We start from the raw sequence: 6995 nt of genomic DNA, 5'->3' as shown, positions 1-6995 counted from the left end.
AAGGAATACATGTTTTCTATTTTATTCCATTGTTATGGAAGAAGCAATTTTTCCAATACATCAAATAATTTAACTTGTAAGAATAGGTGCTTAATGTGTACATTTGTGACCACAATGAAAATCAATACAATGTTCTACTTCATCTACTCGAGGTTCTTGAGGTCTGCTTTTGTTGATGCAGTCTAAAGAAGCACAACCAAACTTGCAATAGTGATCAGAGGTAATCTTAGTAGCAGGAACCCCTTTGAATCCACATTTCGCCAAGCATATGGGAGGACATAATCCAGATTCAAAACCCTCACAATTATCCATACAATCGTAATAACATTTTGTGTTAAATGCTTCACTCTTTCCCGCGAACACTGCAAACATCATTATCACCATCAGAGAAATCACCTTCAAACTTTTTCCTCCCGCCATGGTTATCGGTAGTTTCTATATGATCGAACAAAGTTTTCTCACCTTCTTTTTCTCTCTTGTAAATTTGATGAAGAGGGGATCCCCCTCAGGAAGGTATTAATTTATAGTGTTCAAAACACAACTGGATAACTTGTTAGTAATTAACGTAAAGATTTTTTACAATTAAAATATTAATTTCATTACCATTTCTCGTCTCCATAAATGCTAGCATAATGAGTTTATCTTCCAAACAAAGAACAATATCATCCCAGGCATTAAACTGATCAAGTGTAATTGAATTCACTACAAGAAAACATGGCTTAAGCGACCAAAATCCCAGCAAGAGCCCATAATTTTAGTCACTTTAAGGATTTAAGCATCCAAAGTTGCAACTGCCATAAAGTTTGGCGGCTACAAACCTGTGTCATCTAATATCTAGCCACGACTGAATGTGTTTGCTCACTACATCACTCTTTCAAGTCATCTATAGCAGCTTGAAAAGTGCTCAGGTAGCTATTCACTTTGAGGCACCGACTCCTAGCAACTAAAAAATGAATCGTTTGGTACAACCTCTCTCTGAGCAACCAAGTTTAAGCGGCCACCACATGTTCAAAAGAGAAGTCAGTTTTGGACGTAGGCATTTGAAACCGATAATGATCTCATTTTAGTTTCTTATTGGTTAGATTAGTGTCATACGGATCATGGTTGTTATCTTAGTTTACTATTAGGGGTGCACAATGGCATGTCGGTATGGTTTTTAGGCAAAACCATTGACCAAACCGTATACACTCGGTTTTCAATTTCAAAACTACCACTGAACTGTTGATGGATCGGTTGCGTTTGAAACCGATCCCAGTCCGTTCGGTCATTTTCTGGCTACTACTGTTTTAACTGGTTCCAAATGAGAAAAAACAAACAAACAAAAGAAACCAAAAAACCATCCTACAACATGAAATAGATCTCGGAGCTTTACCGAAATCTTGAAAATTTAAAATTATATCGATAATTCCTTCGGTCAAAAAATCTGTGGAACTTGGTCAATTATGCCGATTAACGCATCAGTTCTCATCTCGGTGAAAAATAGAAATCAGCTTGGCCAAGGTGAAATTTTTGGTCTCGGATAAATTAAGTGAACTAAATGGATATCTGAGTTGACTTAATAGTCAACCATATAAACGCATGGAATCCAAGAAAAATCGAGTAACTATTGAATAAATTTGATTAATAACGGGTGAAATTCGTTTGAAATTAATAGGCAATAATACAATTATATCCATGGAATCCAAGGAAAATCGTGTGGAGCGAGCGATGTTGGATAAGGTTAATATATAACAGGTGAAATTGACTAAAGAGTATGGACATTCGGTTAAAATTATCAATAACATGAGAAGCCGATGTAATACAAGAGAAAGTGGGTGAGGTCGACGGACATAAAGTAAAACTGACAGATAAAAAAAAAATTAAGTGTACTAAATGAAAATTCGATTTGATTTAATAGTTAACCATATAAACCCATTGACTCCAGGAGCAATCGAGTGATGTCGAGTGATATTAAATAAAATTGATTGATAACATGTGAAATTGACTATAGTCAATCGGCGCATACGGCTAAAATGATGAATAATTAGAAGAAAACCGATATATCTGATTGAAAATGAATGCGGCAACTAAATTTGGTAAGATTGACCGGTAACAAATAAAATTAAATGAAGTGGATGGAAATTTGAATTAATCGGTAACCTTATAATTAAACCAATGGGAATCTAAGAGAAATTGAGTGAGCCCGAGAGAGATTGGATAACATTAATATATAACGGATGAAACTTTTTTCCGGCGACTTCGAAAAAGAAAGTGGTTCCAAGGTCGAAACATGGCCGGGAGTGGACTATTATAAGTCGGAAACTATGTAAGAACGTACCAGTGTACAATATGCCAGAACATGATATTACTTCAAGACTTCTTGACGATATGTATACACAGTATGCATAACCAACTGTTACCATTAGTATGCATGTCGTTTTTATCTGAGTTCGGGACTTACTGGCGATATATATACACGGTATGCATACTATTTTGATATGACTTCGCGAACTTTTAAGAACACGTACGCACACAGGTATGCACACTTTTTGGATATGATTTCACAACTGCCAAAGGTACCCATACTCGGTATGCATACCTGGTTGACCTGACATAATTCGGAAGCGTAAGTGCAAAGGCAAAAGTACATGAAGTACCTAAGGTTAAGCATACTTGTTGTGCAAACCTTGACCATGGCTATAGTTCATTCTTGCTATATTTCTCACACACACTTCTAAGAAAAATTGCAAGTTCAAGCTTGTCTTGTTTAAACTCAGGAAATATATTCCGAAGGAATCTTATCTGTAAATGGATGAATTCATCGTTCGTACGAAGTAGATGCACTTATAATAGTCCACTCACGGCAAGGTTACGTTCTCGGAGCCAACGTATGCGTACAATATGCCAGAACATGGTTTGTTTGACGTTTCAGGGTATATTCCGAAGGAATCTTACATGTAAATGGATGAATTCATCGTTCGTACGAAGTAGATGGACTTATAGTAGTCCACTCACGGCCAGGTTACGATCGTATGCGTACAATATGCCAGAACCTTGCCGAAGCTTCAAGGTTCACAGTTTGTATTCCGTTATACCACATTTGAAGTTCGAATGAATACTGAGCTTCATATTTATCGATTTAGATGATGTATCATTATAAGTTTGAAGTCATAACCCTCCCAGAGCTTCTTGGCTCATAGTTTGTATGTTGTTATACCACATATGAAGTTTGAATCAAAACTGAACTTCATATTTATCGATTTCGATGATGTATCATGCTAAGTTTTAATTTAGAAACCCTCCCGGAGGTTCTTGGCTCATAGTTTGTATGTTGTCATACCACATTTGGAGTTCGAATCAACACTAAACTTCATATTTATCGATTTCGATGATGTATCATGCTAAGTTTGAAGTCAGAAACCCTCCCATAGGTTCTTGGATCATAGTTTGTATGTTTTTATACCACATTTGGAGTTCGAATCAACACTGAGCTTCATATTTATCGATTTTGATGATGTATCCAGCTAAGTTTGAGGTCTAAACCATCATGAATTTCGTGGTCCATCTCTAGTAATCTTATAACCTGAGTTAACCAGTGTGAACTAAAGCTACTTCATGACCTATATGAGTTGTAAAAATTACTTCATGACTGGTCGAAATTCAAACCCGAAGCACAAAGAGAAAGCACAAAAACACAAAGAGAACGCACAACGAAACCCACCAATTATCGAATTCATTTTTCATTTTCCCGATTCATTCTTATACATTTTTTGGATTTTTTTATATCAGAATGTCGAAAATAATGTTCTAAATTTATTTATATTTTTTTTGGATTTTTTTTCATGTTAAAGGTTGATAATTAAACCGAAAACATGAGTTCGTATTAACACAAAAGAAACACAAATGCGTCTCAATCCGTATGAGCATCACAAATAAAATCTCAACCGTCAGATTCTTTTCTCAATCCGTATGGCTGGATCCAACGAACTCCGTCCATCACTTTCATTCACCCACCAAACCCTCCCAACCACTCGAACTCTATCTGTTTTGCTCTATCTTCATCTTCTCTGCTCTTCGTCTCCTCCATAAATCGATGACCGGCGCCATTACTTGGGAAAATCTAATTCACTCAACCCATCTTTTACTCTTCATCGCCGTCTCCTCTCCCCCTCTTCACCTGCTTATTTGAAACTCATTTTCTCTCCTTATTTTCTCTTCTTCTTTCTTCTTTTTCGTTCTTCTTTTCTGCTCTTCTTCAGTTGAAAATCGAGAGGTCATATTGAGGTATGTCTTGAAGAAATTTATATCATGAGGATGTATAAAAGAAGCAGGAGTTGGTGTTTCTGCTAATTATGAAGAATAGGATTGAGTCCTGTTATGAATCGAGAACTAGGGTTTCCTCGGTAAATCGGTAATGGAGTTAGAAATTGAGAAATTAAAGTGGGTTTGGTGAACACAGTATGATGAGGAAGAATTAGTGATTGATGTGTGAGTTTTAATGAAGATTAGAGAAGCTAGGGTTTCTGTTCTTTCCCAATATAGATATTAGGGTTCTTGGATGCAATTGAATCAAGTGACTGAAACTGAAATTGAGGTTTTAGGTGAAAGATTAGAGATGGGAGTGTTTGATTTGAAAAATTTGAGGCCGTGGTGGTGGTAGAGGCAGAGGAGGAAGCAAAGAAGGAGGTCGTGGTGGTGGTGGAATGAAAGGTGGTAGTAAAGTGATTGAGTATAGAGTCTAGAATCCTTTTAGATCAAAGCTTGCTGCTGCTGTACTTGGTGGTGTTGACAATTTTTGGATTGTAAGTATTATTTGTGTATAATGTTTGGGATTTCACTTTGTGTTTTTACTTTTTTTTTTTCTTTGTCATTGTTTTAACATAATGGTGTTTGATTTTATCATCTCTACAAGGTAGTGAATTTTCTTTATGGTTTTGTACTTGTCCAGTTTAGCGGTAATATATTATCTTTGTGATGCTAAGAAGCTCTGTGTAATTTTATCGTACTAGTATCACAATTCATCATATGCTTGATAATAATAAGAAGCATGTTTGCCTTCTATAGGAAGATGTTGGAACTTATGTCCAAGCTGGGATTTGCGGCTTATCGCTTTTCTGTTTCATGGTCTCGTATTTTCCCTGGTAATTTATCTGCTACCTTGTCGAATTTAAATGTTTCTTACTGTTGTTTTGTGAGAGTTTTGAAGTAAAAGAATATCACTCTCTTTTGTTTCTTCATTTATTTCAACCGTCAACTCTTTATGGAACTAAATTTAGGTCTCTTTCTATTAGCGCAGATGGTTTGGGAACAAAGGTCAATGAGGAAGGAGTTGCCTACTACAACAATCTCATTAATGCTCTGCTTGATAAAGGTCCTTGTTTATTACTTGGCTGTCCCTTCCATTGATGATTAAACTGATTAGTTGAATATCGTTTGTTCTGCAGGTTTGCAGCCATACTTGACATTATATCATTGGGATCTACCGAACCATCTTCAAGAGTCAGTGGGAGGATGGTTATCCGACAAAATTGTGTAAGTTTGATGATAAAATCTTATTTCTAGTTTGCATATCCCATTCTGTGTAGCTTATGAACTAATGAGTGGATGCCATACTTTATTTGGGAATCATGCAGAAAATGTTTTGCAATATATGCTGAGACTTGCTTTGCGAGTTTCGGGGACCGAGTAAAACATTGGATCACATTAAACGAACCTCTTAAAACTTCGGTAAATGGACATGATATCGGGATATTTTCTCCTGGAAGAAGTGAAAATTCTTCTATTGAACCATATCTGACTGCACATTATCAACTTCTGGCTCATGCAGCACCTGTTTCCATATACAAGAAAAAGTTTCAGGTGATTTCTTCGATCTGTGCTTTGATGCTTTTACATTTCCTGATAATTGTCTAAAATTTTAAATTTCTTTATTTGTGTGGCTCTTATGAAAACTGAAACAAAAAAAAGAAAAACATTCTCTCATATACGGCAAGTTTGATAAGTAATATACGGATAGACTTCCATTTTCTCTTATAGTAAGCTACAAACACGGACGATTTATGTGCAAATGATAAGAAAAAAAAACGGTTTGTTTACAATAGCAGTTAGATGCTCTGCAGTGCCGAAAAAATATGGTGAAAACAACCTCATCATTCAACTGACACGGGATTTATATTCTTTAATACATATGCTTATAAGAGTACTAAATACTCTCAATGTAATGTTGATGTCGTCCCTATTAACAGTTCCCATCAATTTCACCATTTTTCATGTTCGTAATTTTGTATCTCTTGTAGGCTCAGCAGGGTGGTGAAATAGGAATAGTAGTTGATTGTGAATGGGCAGAGCCTTTTTCGGATAAGATGGAGGATAAAATTGCTGCTTCAAGGCGTCTTTATTTTCATTTTGGGTGGTATTTGGATCCAATATATTTTGGAGACTATCCTAAGACCATGCGTGAGAAACTTAGAGATCGGCTTCCAAAATTCTCAGATGAAGATAGAGAGTTGTTAAGCAACTCGGTAGACTTTCTGGGTATAAATCACTATAAAACAAGATTAATTGCTCATGCGACAACAAGCGCTGGATATGGGCATCATTATCATGATCAACAAATGGAACAAATTGGTACAACACTTACTTAAAGGTTTATGTTTTTGAATGTTGTATAAGCTCCTTTATCTAACTTCTTCTTATGATCAGTTCAATATCCTGGGGGTGAGGCTATTGGAGAGAAGGTACTGATAATATCCAACTAGTTTTCTCTCTAACACATGCATTCAGCTTTTATTTGAGTTTAATTCTGTTGAAAATATCATTTATGCCAGGCTGCATAAAATGTCATTTATGCCATTATACCAGCTGCGATGGTAGCTGCTCTATATTTTTTTGATCACAGTATTGCTTCTCAAATAGCACAGCAGAAGGAATTCAATGGGTCTTCTATTGCAGAGGAAGATTTGTTGTTGATGTTCTGTTCATGGTACTTCTGGTGATGAAGAAATGGATGACATGAT

At 36.0% G+C, this 6995-nt stretch overlaps 1 long non-coding RNA gene across 1 annotated transcript; it reads left to right on the top strand.

Annotated features, from left to right (window-relative positions):
• The first annotated feature begins 5308 nt into the window (after window positions 1-5308).
• On the top strand, window positions 5309-5676 carry LOC113311130. The gene is made up of 3 exons (XR_003341569.1): window positions 5309-5350; window positions 5424-5511; window positions 5613-5676. It is a non-coding gene; the product is annotated as an uncharacterized LOC113311130 (long non-coding RNA).
• Window positions 5677-6995: the final 1319 nt, after the last annotated feature.

Source organism: Papaver somniferum, chromosome 9 (assembly GCF_003573695.1).
Source record: "Papaver somniferum cultivar HN1 chromosome 9, ASM357369v1, whole genome shotgun sequence".
NCBI lineage: Eukaryota > Viridiplantae > Streptophyta > Magnoliopsida > Ranunculales > Papaveraceae > Papaver > Papaver somniferum.
Note: the sequence above shows the minus strand (reverse complement) of the source record. Positions and strands in the feature narration are given on the sequence as shown.